This window comes from Fukomys damarensis, unplaced genomic scaffold (genome assembly GCF_012274545.1).
Source record: "Fukomys damarensis isolate Sample0158 unplaced genomic scaffold, DMR_v1.0_HiC HiC_scaffold_25, whole genome shotgun sequence".
NCBI lineage: Eukaryota > Metazoa > Chordata > Mammalia > Rodentia > Bathyergidae > Fukomys > Fukomys damarensis.
The window spans coordinates 99,827-120,070 of record NW_022900937.1 but is presented as its reverse complement, the minus strand read 5'-3'; the positions used below and the strand labels follow the sequence as shown (position 1 = coordinate 120,070).

The 20,244-nt window shown below is 37.9% G+C and overlaps 1 protein-coding gene across 1 annotated transcript in view; it reads left to right on the top strand.

The window, feature by feature from the left end:
• The window catches only part of LOC104874470 (zinc finger protein 14), a 40,475-nt gene that overhangs the window by 238 nt on the left and 19,993 nt on the right, over positions 1 to 20,244 (top strand).

The following is a 20,244-nucleotide window of genomic DNA, read 5'->3' as shown; positions in this document are numbered from 1 at the left end:
CGCAGCCACAGCTCGTCTCCGCCTGTGCCGGCCGGGTAGGGGCTGTGGGGGGACCCTTTTCCGGTGGGGAGTCGGGCGGGGCCGTGGTGATGAGAGTCAACTACCAAAATTCCAGCACTGCCCGTGTTGCCGAACCCAGGGTAAATGAGGAGTGATGCGTTGACAGGTGAAAGAATCCCCTGCGGTGGTGGTGACCCCCGTAATCCCTGCGCTGGGGAGGCTGAGGCGGGAAGTTTGCTGCGAGTTGGAGTCCAGCCTGGGCTACCTAGTGATCTCAAGGCCAGTTTGAATTACATGGTGAAACCCTCAACAAGAACAACACGCCAAATAACAATAAACCAGTAAACAACAAGAAAAAGAAATGTTGAATATTGATGGCGATTGAGTCGATGGTGCAGTGAACTCCAGTAGTACAGACACAGTAGTGCAAAAGCACTGATTCAGGTGGCACATCAGTGACAGACACCGCTTGAGTGAGGCCTTCCCATGGAGCTTAGAATGCTCAGAGAAGTGCAGAGGATGTCAGTGTGTGAGTAAGGGCAGGAGAGAGTGTGCCTGCCAAGGACCACTTCCGGAAGGAGCTGCCTGTTACACAGTGTGCGAATCATTAAGCTAGAGTATGTGCACGGACATGTGATTTGGTAGGAGTGGAAAAGGACAGGGTGGCATCTAGAATTGCTACAGACCTTGTAGGCTCTGTTTTAAGAGCTGAAATGCTGATTGAGGTCGGCTTTATATTAAAGCAATATTGTAGTAGGAGTAAAGCCTGACATTTGAGGTCTGAAGCTCAGTGAGTGTTTAGTGATAAAAGAAGTTTATGTGCTGTGAGGCGGAGGACAGTGGGAGAGGAGAGGATGGTGTTGGTGGTAATATCTACCCACAACTACAACAGAGAGGGTCTTCCCCTGACAGATTTTTTTTCTAGTGTGGCAATAAATGAAGTGTTGTGTGCTGACTCAGTCTGAGAGTGGGTCAAATATCTCAGGCATTAAGAAAGAAGACTTGGTAAAATTCAGATAAATTTGTCTTTTGTAACTACTAATTAGGTGACCTAATCAATTTTCTTTGTTTGTTTGTTTGTTTTTTTTTGGTACCGGGGATGGAACTCCGGTCCTTGCATTTGTGAGGCAGTCCCCAGAACCACTGAGCTAAATCCCCGGCAACAAAGAATGAAGGTTCTGCTGCATAATTTAAACTGGCCTTGAACATACTATGTACATAGTTCAGGATTTTCTCCAACTAGTAACTATCCTGATTCTGCCTCCTGAGTAGTGGGACTAGAGGTGTGTGCCTTCACATTCATCCCTACTAGTTTTTGAGGAAAAAATGGAAATTAAGAAACCATAGGACCTTGTCTGGCTTAAGAATTGGTGGCTGTCATCATCTAAGAGTGATAGAAAGGGATTTCTCCACAATACAACAGATTTCAGGTGTGGTTGATGTTTTTATTGTACACAATATTGAACTCCACTTTTTCTCTGGAATACATTCTCCACACCTCTTAATATTCTAAAATTTTGAGATTAGGTTTCACTATATTGCACAGGTTGCAGCAAACTTTTGGTGTTTCAGCCTCTTTAAGTGCTGAGATGACAGGAATGTTCCACTATGCCTGGCTGCAGTTGGGTTTTTTAATCACCAGTATTATCCAGGATTACTGTGCTTGGTTAAATGAACTTCAGTGAGGCATGGTGCTGCCCCCGCTTCTATCTCAGCCACTTGGAACACTGTGGCAGGAATATTACAGTAGCAAGGCCAGGCTGGATAGTGGAGCAAGACCCAGATGAACATAAAGTAAAATCACTGGAGCTGTGTCTCCAATCCATCGTAACTTGTGTAACATGTGCAAGGCCCTGAATTCAGTCCACTACTGAAGCATAAAGGAAAAAGTAATAAGTACTCAGTGGAAAATTAACTGTGATTTGGGATTTTATGTTGTTTGCATAAATTTTATGCTGTTTGTCACAATATTTGCTCAAGATGCTGGGCATCAGCAGTGATTCCTTGCTGTTTTGGCAAAAGGACACCAAGAGAAGAAAACTAGTGATTTACAGTGCAGCACATTCAGTAAATTACATGAGATATTTAGGATTTTATTATGAAATAAACGCATATATATATATATTTATTTATTTATTTATATATAAACGTATGTGTTACATACATTTTCTCAAATACAGATTGATATAAATGTTTTTATCAGGTTTAAAGGGGCCAGTACTTAGCAATGTTTGGTGATTATATATATCCAGTGCATTTTCAATACATTATATTTTGAACTACCTGTGGGTTGATCAAGATATTTTCCTTTGGTAACTCAAGTAGAATGTGCAGACTCATTCTTTCAACTTTTTGTAAAGCACCTCACTGTAGAATATGAAACTTCTCAGGTAGTACTTTGTGTGGAGTTCTTGTGTATTAATCAAGTTCTCCCAAGGAGCTAAACTGGGATACATAACAAGTAGTATTTTGATAAAAAAAAAAAAAAAGTAGTGCTGTGGCTTTTGTTTTCTGGCTTGAGTTTCCTTTTTCTATTTTTTTTTTTAATCTACTTGTTTTAATACTATAGAGAGGTACACCATGCTGGTAACACTGTCTGGCTTGTTCCATGAGGACAAGGCAATAGCATAGAAATTGTCAATGATCAGACTCAGGGCTAAGCAGTTTCACCACAAGGCAACAGGTATGAATAGTGCTGAAGAGAAAACGCTCCTATTCTTAGTTCTATGTTATGCTGACTGTGAGAACCATTCTTACTGCCTCAGTCCTGGGGAAAGTATTTGGCTTTCTATTCTACCCTTTTCTGCTTTCCCACTGCCTCTTGTCTTAATGGACTGAACTTTATGGAGCTCTTATGTCCCAGACTTGGCGTCTTTTATTTTTGCAGTTACTTACATCTCTCTCAGGATAGACATGACCACAGGCATTTGTTTTGTGTTCCATATGTGGCTGGAGTCTGCAGTCCCTGAAACCTCCGAGTTCTCCTGAATTCTCCATACTCTGTGGACAAATCTGTCATGTTGGCATCCTGCAGAATCCCATGGGAATGGCCTCTGCAGAAGGGCACAGCTGAGATAAAGCACAGAGCTTCAGTTCACTCACCCCTTTAGTCTGGTCTCTACACCCCATTGTGTGTCATCATAGCACAGCAAGTTGGGGAGCCCTTCGTGGATTTTTGCTCTAGTACAATCTGAAAGGGAGTAGAGGGGAGGATGAGAAGAGCAAAACTACCCGGCATGATGGAGCAGGCCTGTGACCCTAGCCCTCAGGAGGCTGAATCAAAAGCATTGCCATCTATTTGAGGCCAGCCTAGGCTGCATAGTGGTATCTTGTGTAAAAAAAAGGAAAAGAAAAAATTTGAAGTGTAAATGGAGATTTTTGTCACTCCGCTTGGGTTTTTAATCGAGCGTCAGAAAAATATTATCTTGTGGAATCTTTTTGCCCTCTCTGGGCACCATGTCGTCTAGGAGCATATGTGTCCACAACTCCTGCCAAGTCAGAGGTTTTCCATACTTGAGAAAACATGTGGAAGTAACCTAACACATCGTTTGCTGTTTCCACAGTTAAGGGAAAGCAGGCTTTTCAGTCCTGTCAGTGATTCAAAGGCACTGGAAGCTTTCTCTCTCCTGCTGCCCTAGAAACACATTAGAGAAACTTCCACTGATGGTCAGCAGCCTGTTGGCTAGTGTACAGAATGTGTATCAATTTAAAATGTAACACACACTCTCCACACTCATACAGGGTGTCTCCATTTAGAGTCCCGTATGTTAGTTTTGTGGTATATGTGCTTTTAATCCCCTTTGGCTTTGTAATAGAGACCTTTAGTAAATAATTAATAGGTGGGGGAAAAATTAAGAACCAAGATACTTCTAATTCCCAAAGATGAGTATAATATTGTCTACCTAAAATATACCAATAAACTAAATAAATTAAAAAAAAAACCCAAAAAAGCAACCCTCAATACAATTCAGTATTTTTAGGAACAAGTATACACCCAAATATTCAAAAAGAAAAAAAAGTAATAGAAAATAAGACTTAGAAAACATGTTTATGCCAAGCTTCAAATAATCATATGAGGTTTTTCTTTGTTGATGTATGTTTCTGATGCTGAACTGTCTTAATCTTTGGTAAAATATACAGACATCACTGAATTGTAATGTTGTGGCTATGTGTGTGTTTGTGTGTATGAGTATGTGTCTCTGTGTGTGTTTGTATGTATGTAGTACTTCCTATTGTACCTAGAGCAGTATGTATACTAGGGAACGATGCTACCAATTGGCTTCCTGCCAAGATCAGAAGCAATGTAGTGAGAAACCCTTGTAATTTACTATTTGATGTTTTATCCTGGCTTTGAAAATCTGCATGCATAGTGTTACAGCCTTTTCTTGTAAACAATGTTGCCTGATTTCAGGTAAACACACTAACTTGATGAAATTTCTGCAGAGATTTCTTACATATTTATGTATTAATTGACAGGATCTCACTATGTAGTCAGGCTGGCCCCTCCCGCCTCAGTCTCCCAAATGCTGGGATTACAGGTATGTACCACTAAGCCTGGCTTTCCTACCCTTTTGTTTTGTTTTGTTTTTTGTTTTTACTAGACATGGGAGACATTGTCTAGCTGAGCATATCTTTTTTTGGTGTAATGGTGACATTAGTATATATTTTATATACATAAAAAACATTCATGATAAAGAATTGGTGTATATACATATCTCATCTTGATGTCTGTTTTAAAGTTTCATAGAAGCACCTGTAATTCACACTGTAGGATGAATTTATGAAGGGAACTATCTTGTTTGCCATTTGAGTTGCTTGCCAACTTGTATTCTCCACAATCCCTCTTACTTTATGCCACGTTTGAAATTTTACATAGTACTATGAATTTATATCTATTATCTAAAGTTCATTAAATGATAATTTAATTGGACTTTTTGTCTTAAAATATCCTCCATCATCCTGGCGCAGTGGTATGCTGATGTAATTCCAGCATTTCAGAGCTGACCAATCAGAGCAGAATCAGATGGCCAACATGGACCACATAATGACTCTTTCTCAAATTAAAATATCAGTGGTCTTTGCAAATATGTCTCATTTGCTTTGTTTCTCCTTGTCTTGTTTATATTTTTTAGATTATTGATTTCAGTTTTATTAATTAATGGTTTTATTTTTCTCATGAACTGTTTTGCTAAACATAGTTCTTAAAACTTCTGTATTTTTTTTTATTTTAAAAAAATTTTTTATCAAAATGGATCTTTATTGGTACATTTTAGATATACGGTACGGTAGCATTCATTATTGGGATCTTGTACCTTTACATGACAGGTCTTGGTTCTCATTTCTTCCCCTTGTCCCTGCCCTCCCTTCACCCCCTCCTCCCCTTCCCATTACAAACACTTTATTTCCATTTTTTCATTTCTCGTAATTTTTTCTTTTGCCTTATTACCTTTCCCCTACAAAACCTCTATATTTAACTGAAAATCTTTTTATTTCAAACTTTGACAGTTTTCTTAACATTCTCACCTAATTCTGAATATTTCAAAATTCGTTTTGTGACTTATATTTGAAACGAGATCATTTGAGAAGGAATTTTGCATCAAAAACGTGGGTGAACTGAAGGTGGTTTAGTCGTAGAGCACATGCTTAGTGACAGTCACAGGCTCTGGATTCCCTTCCCCTACCTGGCAGTGAGAAATGAAAGCAAATGGGATTTGTAAATCTATTTACTCTCCACAATTTCTAATTTTTCTGAGTTAAATTGAGGCAGTATTTCTACTTAGTAAGTGGGGGAAGACTGCATATTTTCCAACAAAATTTTTTGTATATCTTGTCTGTTTGGCAACATTCTGTTTTTTTGTTTTGTTTTGTTTTGTTTTAATGGTCTAAATATATCTTAACACCTAGTTCAACAACATTTTTAAGTGACTTAAAGTGATCATCTATACTTTGTATTTCTGAAGCTAGTTAAAATTTGGAGCTACAATAATCTTCCTATGTAATACTGATTTGACTATTTCTACTTCTCAGTGAAGTTGTGCTACTTGAATTCCAGGGATCATTTCATGATTCTGATTTTATATTGGTTGCCTTGTTAGACCAAAGAGAATAACTGACACGGAGACAGAAAATCCAGAGGACTAAGAGAAGTTTATTCACGAGGACCCCACTCTCAAAGGGAGTGGAGCTCAAATCACAAAGAATCAGGGTCTTCATAGGGCTGAACAAACATGTAACCCTGGGCTCCTCTGGATGAGTTAGGGTAGTGGCCCTCCTCAGGGTCTGTTTGTTCCAAATAAGGCTTTACTGTGGTTAGGGAGCCTTGCAGCTGTTTTATCTAATGTGCAGGATGTGAGCAATGAGGTTATAGAAGTAGAAAGCCCAGTTAACAGCCTGGGGTGGGGGTCGTACAGCAGATGTGTCTAAAGCTAAAGTTCAGCTTCTGGTCAATATGGAGAGGCTTTTGTCTTTCAACCTAACAGTATGAAGTCCTGCAAGCTTGCTCATTTTGACCTTGACATTGTGATCCCTTTGCTTCATATTCCTAGTGTGCTGTGTTTGCATGTGTGTAACTCCATCCCTTGCTGCATTCATTTTTATGTCATTCATTCATTCGTTCAGTTTTCAGTCTTTTGAAATAGTATCTCATTATGTGGTTAAGACTGGCCCTTAGCTTACTATGGAACTCCGGGCAGTCCACCTCTCTTAACTTCCCAGGTACAAGGATTTCAGGTGTGCACTACCACATCCGGCTCTTGTTTTTTAAAAAACACGAATAAAATATCTGGAGTGAAAACCAGTATTACAAATGTGAAGCAATATACAGTGGTACCTTGTTTTATGAACTTAATTTGTTTCACAGCTTGGGAAGGATGGATGCATTTGTGTTTGTGTGGGGAAGATGGCCATGGATGTGTTTATTACCAGATGTCGCATTTGCAAATGGAAGCAAAATTTTGTTAAATAGATTTTTGTGTGTGCAAATTGTTTGCAAACAGAAGTTTTTGTGTAATTAGGTATTACTATATTTTTAATTAATCAATCGAGACAAACACTATCAAAACAAATGTTTTATATAACAATCCAATTCAGATGTTTCCTAGATTGTGCACACTATAAGGAGCTTGATCATCTGTGCCTGACTGTAAGTGCACCAAATGCATGTACTTTCCTGTAGTCAGTGCTTAAAAAACTGTTAGTTACTAAATTCTTACTTAAAACCTCAACACAGTGGTCTCAATTTACTCTATCACTGTAGTGAATGCTAAGACATTAATTATTAAATAGGTAAGGAAAGAGATAGTAATGCACAAAAAGTTGTTCATTAACATAGAATTATTAAGAAATGGTTGCTGACCTTTTAGGCTCCTGTGCTCATTTTTCCCCCTGCTGGCCTGTAAACTAATCAAAGGTGTCTGTATACTTGGTTAAGAATGAAAAAGGTGCTGAGTGTGGTGGCGCATGCCTATAATCCCAGCACTGGGGAGGCTGGGGCAGGAGGATCACTGTGAGTTCGAGACCAACCTGGGATACACAGTGAGTTCCACAGCAGTCCGAACTACATAGTGAGACCCTGTCTCAAACAACAACAACAACAATAACAACAAAAAGAATGAAAAAGGATTTGCTCAAAGCTGGAAGAGAAGAGACAAGATGGCCTCTTTTGCTCAGATCACCACCTCTCCATTGAGGGGTGTGCATGTGCAAAGGTAGTTTATCCTAAGAAACCGTGTGTAGGGAGCACAGAGAGGTAATGCAGATCTCCACGCTGCCTTCATCCCTTCCAGCCATCTTTAGCTCATTGTCCCTTTTTATGGAAGGAAACTGGACTCGAGGCTTCCTGTTGTCATCACCTGCATATTTTGTTTTTCATCTGGGCTCAGGTTATCAGTTGTGGTGCTATGTACATAGTCATACATGCATCATTGTAGTATGATCTCTTAAGCTGTTTGTGGAAGATACCTAGAAGGGAGAGGGGCTGGGTCATATGAAATTTCTAATTTCAGCATGTTGAGAAATCTCCATACTGACTCCTGAAGCAGTTATACTAGTTTGCATTTGCATCAAAAATGAAAAATGGTTCTTTTTTCACCACAGCCTCACCAACATTTCTTATTGTTTCATTTCTTAATGATTGACATTTTTTCTGGAGTAAATTGAAATCCTAGCGTATTTCTAATTTTTCTTATGTTGAGCATGTTTTCATATATTTGTTGACCATTCATATTTCTTCCTCTGAACTGTCCTTTCCTCTTGCCCATTTTTTTACTGGATCATTAATTTTAGGTAATTTAAATTTTTTCTGTTCTTTGAATTATTCTGTATAAGAGTTTTGGAAATATGGCCATTTTGACAATATTGATTTTGCCTATCAAGGAGCAGGAGACATCTTTTTATGTTCTGATGTCCTCTTTCTCCTTTTTAAAGTACTGTAATGTTCTATGTAGAGATCTATCACTTCCTTGGTTAGGTTAATTCCTAGGCGTTTCAATATTCTTAAATCTACTGTGAATGGTATTATTTTCATAATTTCCTTTTCATTCTGTTCATTGTTTGTGTACACAAATGCTAATAAGTTTTGTGTGTTGATCTTGTATCCTGCTACACTGCTGAAGTTTGTTATTACTTGTAAGAGTTTTCCGGTGGAGTTCTTTGGGTCTTCTGTGTAGGGTATCATGTCATGTGCAAATGATGATAATTTGAGTTCTTCTTTTCCTATTTGTATTCTTTTTATTTCTTTTTATGCCTGATGGCTCTGGCTAATATTTCAAGTATTATGTTCAATAGAAGAGGTGATAGTGGACATCTTTGTCTTATTCCTGATTTTAGGGGGAATGCTTTTACTTTTTCCCCATTTAGTATGATGCTGGCTATTGGTTTATCACAAATAGCATTTATCATATTCAGGCATGATCTTTGTATACCTATTTTTTTCAGGGTTTTTATAATGAAGTGTTATTGTATTTTGTCAAAAGACTTTTTTGCATTGTTGTTGACGTCAATCCATTGATATGATAATTTTTTTGAAAACTTGCTTCTATTTATGTGATGTATTACATTTAGTGACTTACAGTGCTTGCTTTGGCAGCACATATACATTTAGTGACTTATATATATTGAACCATCCTTGCATCTCTGGAATGAAACCTACTTGATTAGGATGTATAATCATGTGCTGCATTTTCTTGCTATTACCCTGTTGAGGATTTTTGAATCTATGTTTACGAAAGAGACTGGCCTATAGTTTTGTTTTTAATGTGTTCTTTATATTGTTTGGAGATCACAGTGATGGTGTTTGAGAACACTCCATCCCTTTCAGTTTCTTTGAAGAGCTTGAGGATTATTGGTAATATAACGTCCTTAAAGGTTTTGTAGAATTCAGCAGTGAATCTCTCAGGTTCCGGGGTTTTTTTAGTGGGTATATTCTTTATTACTGTATCAGTTTCTTTGCTTGCTTTTGGGTTGTTAAGCATCTTCATGTCTTTTTTGGTTACTTTTGGTAGATTGTATATGTCTAGGAATCTATGTCTTCAAAATTTGCAAAATTTTTAGAATATCATATTTTGAAGCAGTTACTAACCACTTTTGGATTTCCAGTGTCTGTTGCAATTTCTGTTTGTTTGTTTGTTTGTTTTGCTTTGAGACAGGGTTTTGCTATGTAATTCAGGCTGACCTTGACCTCAGCCTGAATGCAGCCCTGACTGGCCTCAAACTCGAGATGATCCTCCTGCTTCAACATCCAGAGTGGGATTACAGGTCCCCTCAGCCAGATCACCTTCTTTATTTCTAATTGCACTGCTCTGATTCTCTTAATAAGCCTGGGGAAGGGCTTATCTATTTTATTTTATTTTTTGAAGAATGAACTCTCCAATTCATTGATTGTTGTAAATTATTTTTTTAGCATCAATTTCATTGATTTCTGCTCTCATTTTTATAATTTCATTCTTAAATTTTGGTTTGGGGTGGGTTTTTTTTGTTAAGTATCTTAATATTTCTTATAAGGTTGTCTTGCTCTGCTTTCCTAATGTGAGCATAGATCACAATGAATTTTCCTTTTAGAATTACTTTTATAATGTCCCAGAGTTTTTGATGAGTTGTACCATCATTGGCATTACCTTTTAGAAATTTTTAAATTTCTTTTTTCATTTCTCTTGTGACTTGGGTTTTTTAGGGCTATATTGTTAATTTTCCTGGAGCTTTTCCTTCTCCAAAATTTCTTCTGTTGTTGAATTCTGTTTTCATTGCATAGTGGTCTGATAGTATGCATGGGATAATTTCACTTCTTTTATATTTAATGAAGCAGGCTTTGTGGACAAGTATGTGATTTATTTTGGGAAAAGTACCATGCACTGCCAAAAAGAATATATACTCTGTTGTAGAGGGGTGGAATACTCTGTATATATCCTTTAAGTTCATATGTTCAAGTGTGGTTCAGCTCTAAAAATTTTTTATTGACTTTTTATTTAGTGGCTCTATCTCCTCGCAAAAATGGGTGTTAAAATTCCCTATTGTGATTGTTAGTGTTTATTTGATCTTTTAATTTCAATAGTTTTTGTTTTATGAAGCTATGTGCTCCACTATTTGGTACCTCCATGTTTATCAATGTTATCTCCTATTGTTGAATTGCTCCTTTAAGTGGTATGTAGTGACCTTCTTTGTCTCTTTTAGTCAGATTTTAAGTTGAAGTTTATCATGTCTGATATTAGCATTGCTACCCCTGCTTGTTTTGGGGTCCTGGGGTATGAAATGATTTTTTTCCATCCTTTCATTTTTGGTCTATGAATATCTTTTTGTGTTAGATGAGTTTCTTGATTGTACAGATTGTTGGATTCTATTTTTTTATTCAGTCTGCCTGTGTCTTTTAATTGGAGAGTTGAGGCCCTTAACAATGAGAGATATTACCGAGATGTGATGGTTATTACTATTGCCTTCTTGATCTGTTGGTGTGTCCTTTGTCTTTCTTCTCCTGATGTATTTGGTTGCTGTTTATCCATTGACTTCACTAGTTTTCTCTGTTTTGAGCTGAATGCAATTTGTTTTTTCTGTCAAAACTATTGGGTATTTTCTCTGGAGCTGGGTTGGTACTTAAATATTTTCTGAGCTGGCCTGTTTCATGGATATACTTTATTTCTCATCTATTTTATAAGATAGCTTTGCTGGAAAAGGTAGACCCCCCCCATAGGCATCATGGCACATTTTTTGAAATGTGGATTAGGGGGGGATATATAACACCCATGTTTAGTTTTTAGATGTGTTTATATTGATGAATTATTAATTTGAATTTTATGCATTTTATTATATTAAACAGTGTATACTTAGGTAAGGGAAATTTCAATAAAATAAAATACTGTATTTTTAGTGTGTAATGAATTCTTAGGACAAACATCTATATTTTCAACGTCAACTGTTTTGTGTTCTTATGAGATGTAAAAATATAACAGCACAAAAAATCCCTCTGTGAACTACAATGAAAATACAAACAGAACATTTTATGATTTGTGTCTGGATGTCTCCCCAAAGCCTCATGTGGTCACAGATGTCTTCAGAGGTGGCTTGAAGTAGAGTGTGTGATGATGGAATTAATGATTCAGTGTTAGGCTCAAGGACACTAGGGTGAGTGCTGCCTGCCCTAAGTATCTAAACAAGACAAAAAAGGCAGAAAGACACCGTTAAGTCTCCTTGTTGCTTTTGTTACTTTCTGGTGCCAGGCACTGTTTCTCTTCTGTGACACCTTTCTGCCCTGTACTGCCCTGGGTTTGATGGTAGATTTGGCTGACTGGTTCACTGGCACTTAATTGACCACCGAGTCAGGATTATTCCTGTGAAATCAAATCAGCTACAGTAGTAACAGGCTAATCTGCTAACTTGACATTTATCAGGGTTAGTTGAGGAATAGCATACCATGAGACCCTCTTTTGGGTCTCCCTCTGACCTAAAGAAGAAATCCACAGTTACAGTGTAAGCATCATAACAACCCAAGTTTTGATCCACAGTTAATGTGTGCTAACATTTTTGAACAGTAAATTTATTGAATCCATTATCTAAAACCCAGGGCCGACTGTTAATGCCAGAGTGGGGGAAAAGAAAGCAAAAAGTAAAAAGCAACGCCCCAAAACAAAAAACTTTTTAGAAAGGCCTTTGCTCTGTGGTATGCAAAGGAAGAAATAGGAAGGGGAAAATGATCCTATCGATGGGAAGGGAATGACAGGAAAATCTATGTATAAAATTGGAGTAAGAAATCGGTATGGGAAAAGATGCTATGATTTATTTAAATAATAGAAAAAAAGTAAAAGGGAGACAAATGAAAGGGGGTGAGGAAAGAAAAGAAAAATCGAGAATGAATAAAATACAGGAGCCAAATCAGGCAAACAGTTGTGGATAAAAGTAAAAGGGATGTACAGGGATGAGCAGGAATTCCCTTGCTCTTTATAAACTATTGACAGAAAACGGCAAGAGGACGAGAAGCACACATATGAAGACATGCTTATTTTTGAAAAAGGGTAAAATAATGGAATAAAAGTGTGGGAAAATATATAGAAGGAGGAAAACAACAAAGAGTAAATAAAATAAAAATAATACAATCAAGTAGAGAATAATAAAAGAAAGTTTTCTGTAGTCTTGGACATATGGTTTTCTTTTTTCCTCAGGTTAGGGTTCAGGAGCAGAGCTCAGTCCAGGGCATGTCTCTGTCCATGCTAGAAGTCTAAGGTGGATTCTGACCCCAGAAAAATGCTGGCTGTAGAGATCAGCTTACAGTAGGAACACAGTGCTGTTGCAGAAGGAATTGGCAAGTGACACACAAGAGAGGCAGCAGAATGGAAGTAAAATAAAAAAGTTTACTCCATCAATGGGAATCAGTGACACCTATGGCAGTGCCCTGATCGATTCCCATCAGGTTACACCTCCTTCTTTTATAGAGTTTTACAGCCTTGATCTTATTCAGCTGGTTACATTGTATTTTCACAGTTCACATTGCTGATATTCAATACATGGTGGTGAGGCAGTTGAATTTCAACCTGAATGCAGTTCTTGGTTAGAGGAGGTTACCTTTAAGAGTTATCTATTCTTGCCAAGGGGAAGGGAGTGTGTTTAGTCAACAAAGCTAGCAATGGTTCTTTTCATTTACAAAACTTTTGAGGGAGATTAGATGCCTCTGGTGCCAGTTAATTCTGAAGGACAGAAGTTATCTTACATTGTGACTTCCCTAGGTTTTTTAAAGTTTTCCCTATCAGTGCCAATGTGAGCTTTCATTCCTGTGTAACAGACTCAGCCTGGCCCCTGACTGCAGGAGCCAAGTCTGTTCACCAGCCCCTGGCTCACAGTGGGACTCCCCCCAGTCTACTCTCCAACTGCCGTCTCCTGTGACTGTCTTTCCCTTATTTACTCCAGGAACTTGGCAGTGTGAAGCAGCCAAGGAGCTGTCTGGGACCCAGGTTCAGACACCCCAGCCTTTCTTTACAGTGGCTTCCTTGCCAGCTCCTCCACAACTATGGCCTCATGAGCTTGTACTGAGTTCATTCACCAACTGTTGGCTGTGAGACGTCTATCCAGAAGCAGTGTCTCATGTTGTCCTTGCTGGCTGCATCTGCAGAAGACTCTCCTGGTCCCTGTGCAGTTCTCCAGTTATCCCTGAGCTAAAAGTTGTCAGTTTCACTTTGCCTCTCAGCTGGTGGCTAGCTAGCTGCCATAGGTGACACTGCATGGTCTCCTTCATGGTGTGGTCTATTTCTTCTGTATCATTTAATTCTATTTTCTTCCCTGTCAGTTCCTTTGTGGTTCCTGTGTACCCTTCATTCAATTTGATTCCTTTTGAAGCTGTTCTTTTCCAGACTATAGACACTTTGTCCTGGAGAAGCTGAGTTGATGGCCCTTCACCATATCAGGATTGCATACTTCCTAAACACTGTGTCTTCATTTTGTTTTAGATCTCAGTAGGTATATATATTCATCTTTTTCTCAGTTCATCCTCTGGCGGTGTGGCTTTGTAATGGCAGCTCTGGCCACCTCCCTTCACACTGTCCCTATTGAAATGGGTGTTCCCAGTACATAGGAATATTTTTATCAGGATGCTGTCTGGAGTGAATGCAGGCTAGACACATCCGTGTCTGCTTTGCCCACATCTAACATTGTGGTCAGTGCGATTATCAGTTCTTGACAACTTGAGATGCCTCTGTTTTTGTATCACGTTTTCCTACACTAACAAGATGCTCTTTTTCTTCACCTTTTGCTATGCTCAACCCTAGCTTATTATAGGTTATACCCACTAAGTGTCTTATTTCTTTACCTCTGCGTTAAAATATGCTCATTAGCCCTGTGTCTTACATATCATTGGTTTGTCCTGTAACATTTTCAATTATGTCAATTATGGTGACTATAGTATTGTTCAAACTTGCTTTGTTATACTCCAAATTTATCCAAGATTTTCTCTTCAATTTTTCTTCTTATAAAGTGGGTTTCACAGAGACCCATGTATTCACCATGGGTGTGGTCTCATAAGCTCTTTACTTCTCATTGTCCTCTGCTATGTCTTCATTGTGGCTGCCACCTCAAGGATCCCTTCTGCTGAGTAACAATAGATTGCCTTCTCCATATGTGCAGTCTAGCTCACTGTGCTTGTCAAGAATTCTGGCTCCACATTTGTCATTTCCTTCCCACCCACATTCTGAAATACCTTAAAGTAGACTGATTGAACAGTCGACATCAGAGATCAACAATCCCATAACATTCTTACTCCGGGTCAGAAGAAGAAAAGGAAGGCCTTCTCCAACAAGTTCCCACCTAGAAATTTTGTGTCTAGAGAGAAAAGAAGAAAATTTCTCTTCAATTGCAAGTGGTTGCCTTGAAATCAGAATCTAGAAGGCATATTTGTATAATGTGCACTGAAGAGTTGTTCTCAATAGATGTCATGTGAAAACAACATGAATCCATTTCAGTGGTTTTCTTGTTTTCAGTTTCTAAGGATACAATAGCTGGCATAATTTCAGCTAACAAAAAGTTCTGTAGGGTCAGTTTCAGAGGCTTCAGTCCTCAGTCAACCTGTTGCATCGCTTACTATCCTGTAAAAGGCAGAAATGTCATCACAAAACAGCCTGGTAAGGAAACCTGGTCATGCCCATTTCACCTAGGAAGGAGAGGGTTAATATGGAGGAGTGGAATGAAAACCATTCTAGCCCATATTCCCAATGACCTTCCTACAAAAACATTAATAAAATAATCAATCTACTGAAGAGGTCAGAAGCTGCATGTAGTGATTAATGTTAAATGGTCACCTTGCAGTAGAGCCTACAGATCAAGGCATTTGCCTCTTTTAATCTATAAATTATTTGAACGCATATGAATAGTATGGATTATTACGCATGGAATCTTATTTAGACTCAGAAAAGGACATGTATTCCATGACAGTATGTATTAACGTGGACATTATTCAGCAAAATACTCCAACTACAAAAGCTAAAGCATGAGAACATTTGGATTTAGCAGGGAGAATAGTCAACAAAACAGCTGCAGAGAGTTTTGGGATGCTTTTCATGTGTGAGTGTTTGAAAACTGAGGGGTTAAGGGATGGTACAATATATGTATAATATGGTACGATCATGTTCTGGAGATCTGGTGACTATGATAAATGTTATACCCCACAGAGGACAGAATTTACTAACAAAATAGTTATTAATGTTTATATGGTTTATATTGGTTTAATGGTTTTATATGGTTTAATGGTTTATATTGAGTATATGGTGATAGACTCAAAAAATAACTGTCTTAGGTGGTAGCTATGTTAACTAGACAGATGGGTGAATCATTTCTCAATATAGATGTATATTTACACGTTTAATTGTAAAATTTCAGTATGTCCAACTTTCCTTGAGAATTTTACCTCAAAGAAATGAATTACATATTGTGGAGTATAAATTTCTAAATTCAGACTATTCTATTCTAAAGTCTATTATAAGACTATTCTAAATTTAGAATGACTATTGCTACAAACATTTCTAAGAATTCAACAATGTTCTGCACTTTTAGAAGAGTAGTATACTTTTTTCAATTTCTGAAAGAAAATATTTTAATCAGATTTATACTTGATTCATTGGAAATGTAAAATAAATGCTTTGGGGAGATAATATGGGAAATAATTGACATTATCTATCTATCACCAGGGTGTCCCACACACGACTGTAAGCCCTACATGTACTCAGAAAATTTTCTACATTTGGGGGTGTTTACTTGTTTTTAACTTTGTCAATATTGCATGCTTCTTGCTATTTAGTAAAGGTCTTCATATAGAGGTTATGAACATATTATGTAGAGGTCATTGTTTTCCCTTGGACCCTATCTGTGAGATTGTACCCTAGTTACTTAGGTTTTGAATTCCACATAGAAAGATTTATGTCATAGGCGTCATCTAAATGTATTGACACTGATGCAATAGAGCAATGGTGCATTGCATAAGCTTCTACTGGCTGCTCATGTCAGCAGTTGTATGATTTAGTGGGGAAGATGAAATTGGTAAGTACCTACACATGGGCAGGTACATTATTCAGCTTGGAATAGCAAATAGAAATACTGCTTTTCCCTATGTAGCTGGTTACATGGCTATTAGTATAACATTTACAAATAAAACATTTACAGCCAGTGGTTTTACTTTGCAGCTGCCCTAAATAAAATATTATAATTGCTAACAAAAATCAATTATTTCTCAGAATTGAAAAAGCTGATGAATCCAAGATTGTGGCACTCATATCTTAAATGTATAGTAAAATATGGGCTGTAGTTGGTGCTTTTAAGTTGTGTCCTCACTCGTCAAGAAAGAGTTTGGCCTCTTACATATGCATGCATCTTATTACGAAGGGCTCACATCTCATTGACAAATTCATCCCCAAATTCTCCATCACATCTTGCCATCGTGAAGAGGAGTAGGATTTAGTGCATAAAATTTGAGAAAGATTGGCTATTCAGAGTACAAGCCAATTATGTGAGGATGTACTGTATGTTGAGCAGTATTGTGGGCTGTGTATGGCTTAATATTTCCCTAGGGATTTCAAGACTGATTTATATCCACACTGAAAGATTTTAGGGAATAGAAACAACCATTCTAATTAGAGTTTAGAAAAATAACGCAACTCCAGAGGTCATATAGCACACGAAACACAAATTTCCAAGAAGAAAATACCAACTGGACTACTTCTGATTTTGAGGCCTGCATAACAAAGGTCACTGTCAGAAGGAAAATTTTTCCATATTTTGGAACACTATGATGTTATCAGACCCTTGTGCTTTTTTTTGCTTATCCCAGAGAACAGTAGTCAAGAAGCACCATATGAGATGGAAGGAGAATGTTGCAGAGAAAGCTTAGGATGTCATCACAGGGAATGAGTAATATCATCATGGAGAGATGGCAAGAGTCAACCTCAGAATGATAGCCCCAGGCAATATCTTTCCTAAATATATTTGTCTCTACTCTCCCCATTTCTTCTCCAAAACCAGATGTAGCTTTTAGCGGAGCCATCTCCCTCCTCTTACCTCCAGTATGTGACTGCTCACAAGCTCATTCCATTGAGTTCTCCACCAAACTTATACTTGATTCATTGGAAATGTAAAAGAATTATTTTGAGTATATCATTGGAGAAATAATTGGCATTGTCTCTCATCAGGGATCATAAGGCAGGAAATACCCCTGCCTTGTCATCTGCCACTTCACTGTTTAGTACAGTTCTGTCCTCATTGGTCTTTTGCTCTGGAAAACTCAAAATGTGCTTTGAATTTGAATGAGAATGATCTCACCTCTCCTATATAATCAAAACTTACTTCTAGTGTGTGCATTTGTGTGTGTGTGTGTGTGTGTGTGTGTGTGTGTGTGTGTATGTGTAGGAGTGCAGGTTAGAATTGTTCCTCTTATAGCCACATCAAAGTTCCAAGCCAGTATTCAGTGCCGTGTTAACATATACTTAGAAAGTGAGTGTTTCTACATGCAGGACATTGATCGTGCATTAGATTCTTTTATCTTCCTGATGACAGTCTTCTTCCATTTGACACATTAGTTCTTGCTGAAGCACCAGAGAATAGAAAAATCGCTGTCCCAATATTGCTGGTGGTGAGATGAAAGGTACTTTTATTTACTCAGATAAGAGTACTGGATCTCTGCAGTTGCTATCTGGTCCAACTGGGATATTTATATTCCTTAATTTATCATACCTACTTAATAGTTCTGTCTTTCCATGATTTCTACCTGCTCAGAGGGGCAGAATCCTGGTGCGCTGAGCCAAGAGTTGTGTTTCCTCAAAGCCCTGTCCATATTCACTGACTTAGGAATTTGTAGCTTGTGAAGGAATACAGGTACAAAGGTAAGAGTACAATATTACCAAAAGTGCCTTTGAAGAGTTACTATTAGAGCAATGGGAAGCTCAAAATGTTTGGGATGTGTGTAGCTAAAGATTGTATGATATTATACTGTGCCAATATTTGCAGGGACGTTTATATGGTTTCACATAAGACATTGCCAGGAATATCTGTCTATCTTTGTGGATAATCCTGGACTCTTTTGAGTCTAAATCTACACATATAAGTGATATGCAATACAGGAGGCGTCTGCCAGTTCACATGAATATTGTAAAACAATTTACCCAGTGTCTGCAGCAGTGTGCTTGATGTCAGCATGTGTTCACAGCCAGATGTTTGATAGTGTAGTTTGTTTCACCCTCTGAGAAAACAGAATGTAGAGAAAAATGGAGGTTTGGGGTAGACCCAGAAAATATATTGAGTGTAAGTGTGGTCTTCCTGCACTGTGATGATTTGCCAAATTTGGGGTTTGGGACTGATGTAGGTTGTAGTTTGGACCGTGTTAAATATTGTACCCAAGGAGAGAAGTAGTTTTCAGACTTCGCATACATCACTTCTCACAGCAAAGATGTAGTATCTTTCTATACCCAGAACAGATTCTATATTGTAGGAAACACCAACTGTGTCTCCAACAATTTCACTGATTTCTGACCCTGTCTCATGTTAATATCTGAATCCCCAGGTATAATCATGCTATTCCTTTAGAACACTTTTATGTCAGTGAAATTTGGGTTTTAGAGTAATCCACTTTTGCCATTCTTGGCTACAAATTCACATTCTAACAGTCTGCCTCTCCATTGTGTTTTGTTTTGTTTTTTCTTATTTTCTGGAATGCGTCATTGGAATCAGGAAAACACTTAACTTGTTGTTAATATTGAACAAGCAGAGAATCCAAGACCAGTCCAGTGGGAAAGGTACATGGTAGTGTGTGTGGCAAGGAGAGAATGAGTCTTGCGTACTTTATCTGGAGGTCCCAAACTCCTTGTGCTGCTGTGCGTTAATAATAACATTTTGGTCACCTCATTGTTAAGGGGTGTTCATAGAATATGCTGTATATTCCCATGATTGGGGCTTCGTCTTTAATTATTAACTCTATCAACTCTCTGCCCTTTCCACAGATCCAGTGGGAGGACTTCATATTTTGGCCAATTGGATAATTATAAATAAAATCATTTTTTAATATTTCACATTTTAAGCCTGCCTTGATTTTTTTTTTTTTTTTGCATTTCAGACAATATGCTGTCCAGAATCTTAATTGGGTTCCCCAGCCAATAACCATGTTTTTAGCCTACAAAGCACAAGATTTTACTTTAGAGACTTCAAGAGTCTTAGAAGTTCTTGGGTCATAATCCCTAGAATGTTGCCCAATAATATTCTATAAGCCTTCTCACTCTTTCTATGGTTTGACAGGCCATAGAGAATAGCCAGGACAAATGTCACTAAGTTAAATACAACCATATGTCCTGTAATAAATATTCAAGTGAATAATTTAAATTAAAGAATGTGACTTGGCCTCAGAAGAATTCAACCTTTAAGAAGTTACACTTTTTGAAAAAGAGGAACTTTTAAGTTGCTTAGGATTTATTACAGAAAGGATGACCTGGTCAGTGGAGGTAGGTATGTGAAGACAAGAGATGGTTTTCCAAAAGTAAACAAAACATGTACATTCTAGGCAAAGGCAGTATTCACTAAAATGGTGAGGTAACCACCAATGCACAGGAAAAAGAGAGTAATTCAGATTTGATTTGTTGATCTGTACATTTTATCTCATAAAAATTCAGGTTAGCTGGGCATGGTGGTGCATGGGAGGCTGAGGCAGGAGGATCACTATGAGTTTGAGACCAGCCTCAGTTACATAGTGAGTTCCAGGTCAGTCTCAACTATATAATGAGACCCTGTCTCAACACCACAAAA